Source organism: Sander lucioperca, chromosome 12, assembly GCF_008315115.2.
Source record: "Sander lucioperca isolate FBNREF2018 chromosome 12, SLUC_FBN_1.2, whole genome shotgun sequence".
Taxonomy (NCBI): domain Eukaryota; kingdom Metazoa; phylum Chordata; class Actinopteri; order Perciformes; family Percidae; genus Sander; species Sander lucioperca.
The window spans coordinates 21,097,323-21,099,822 of record NC_050184.1 but is presented as its reverse complement, the minus strand read 5'-3'; the positions used below and the strand labels follow the sequence as shown (position 1 = coordinate 21,099,822).

The window sequence follows — 2,500 nt, the reverse complement described above, 5'->3', positions numbered from 1 at the left end:
ACACACACACACACACACACACACGGAAACACACACACACACACACACACACACACACACACACACACACACACACACACACGGAAGCACATCCATCCACACACACACACACACACACACACACACATGGGGGCAACACACAGACACACACGGACACACACACACGGACACACACACACAGACACACACACACACACACACACACACACACACAGACACACATCCATCCACACACACACACACACACACACACACACACACACACACGGACACATTGACACAATGACACACACGGACACACACACATACACACACACACACATACATCCACACACAGACACACACACACACACACACACACACACACACGGACACATTGACACAATGACACACACTGACACACACACACACACACACACACACACACACACACACGGACACATTGACACACACACACACACAATACGTTCTGCAGATGAGTGTGTTGAGTCTAAATGTAGAAAGAGGATCTGGGTCTCTGTCTGACCCCGTTCCTCGTCAGGAGCGTTCACTCTCCGTCACTTCTGCTGAATTCAGTTCAGTGAAGATTTACGTGAAGTTAAGATCGAAAATCATCTGCAGTAAACGGAGCACGAACGCAGCGAGTCAGAGGAACAGGTTTGGTGTCGATGAAGACAAGACAAAAAAATGAAACTGATAGTGCACGTGACAGTTGTTCCTGTTTACATCTGCACACGTTCTGATGCTAAACTTCCACTTTCTTTTACCAATGATGGCTGATTTGTTCTCCTCGTATTCAACCACACCAGCTGTGTGTTAGGGTGTAAAGTCCACACTAAACGATAAGTTGAAACTACTTACTGTACGTCCACACCGCCGCCGACTTGATCTTCTAAAGATACAGGAAGTCATTCATTTTCAATGGAAGCTGCTTCTCTCAGCTGCAAGGAGCGGAAAATCTGTCGGCGTCGCGTTTTGGGCGTTTTGAGCGACCAGAGCGTCAATCAGAAAGTTGAAAGTAGGTCAACTTTATGGTAATGAGCTATGACGCGGTTCAGCAGCAACCAATCAGAATATAGACGTCCTTCACGCTGGCTGATTCCAGAGAAACATACGATGTAAACTTTGGTTCCTACCAAAACATTAGTTCAGAGAAAAAGGAGGAGAAGCTCATCATGGCCGTTGCTGGGTTCCCTATCATTTATGATATTTGCGTATAGGGACCAGTTAACGTTACCTGCCGGTCACATGGTCTCTAAACAGTCCGCTCACGGTGAAGTCCTGCACGCATCAACAGCTGGCGGCTGCTCGCTCTGCCTGCACGCTGCTGCGGTTCAGCGGCTAACGAGCGAGCTAACTGCTAACAGACACCGCTGCGACCAACAACCAATACACATTCTGTCATTATATATGTCATTTATAAAAGGTTTCTAGTGTCAGTGTATTGGCCGTGCAGTGGCTGCTTGATCTTTTTCCATGATGAACATAGAATGCTGCTACGTCAGAGCGGCCAAAGCCTCAAACAGCTTCCCCGAACTTTCTGACCAGCATCCTTGACCGGGCGGCCAGAGCTTCTTTGCAGCTCCAGTCGGCGGTGTGGACGTACAGTAACAGTTCATCTTAGCTACACTGGCGTCAATTCCACACTAACCGAAATATTGTCACAGAAAACGAATGAATGAAACTCTGCACGTGGAAAACAAAAGCACGAGCCATAAAATCATCATAGATAACCTGACGGGTGGAATCTGTCCCAGAGAATGTGTCGCTGACGCAAAACAGCTGATCGCTCTCCCTCATCCTTATCCTACCTTTCAAAACCATGCACCATGGGGCGCCCGGATAGCTCAGTTGGTGGAGCGGGCGCCCATATATAGAGGTTTACTCCTCGAAGCAGCGGGCCTGGGTTTGACTCTGACCTGCGGCCCTTTGCTGCATGTCATTCCTCTTCTCTCTCTCTCTCTCCTTTCATTTCTTCAGCTGTCCTGTCAAAAAAGGCCTAAAAATGGCCAAAAAATTTTAAAAAACAAAACATGCACCATGACCAAAGGGGGTAAGCTTCGCTTCAGAGCTCGAACCTCCTATGGCGCCATTTTGATGCTACCAAGCCATCACCTCCCGTTAGCATCCCATTGACTGCCATTCATTTTGACGTCACTTTGACAGAGAATAACTTTACATCTGAAGAGTTTAAAGACTCTATTTGTCCATTGTTTATTTCTAAAGAAACACGACAATGTATAAAAGGCTCCATTACCTTGTACCTCACGTTATGGCTCCGTAGCAGACGTTTTTATAAAAATAGGCTAACGATTGGGTCATAACCACGAGACTTACTGTCTCAAAGTAGAGGAATTACCGTATAGTACAGGAGAAGCTCTCAGGCAGTTTGGACTTCCATTAGCTGTTTAAGTTTAATTACTAATGTTAACTATCATTTTAGTGATCAATAATTAGCCTGTGTCTATGTTATCTCCTTACATATACCTACGCTCTCCGT

General features: G+C 46.4%; 1 protein-coding gene across 1 annotated transcript in view; it reads left to right on the top strand.

Moving 5' to 3' along the window:
- cacna1fb (calcium channel, voltage-dependent, L type, alpha 1F subunit) overlaps positions 1–2,500 on the top strand; it is a 102,485-nt gene that overhangs the window by 40,989 nt on the left and 58,996 nt on the right. The window lies entirely within an intron of this gene.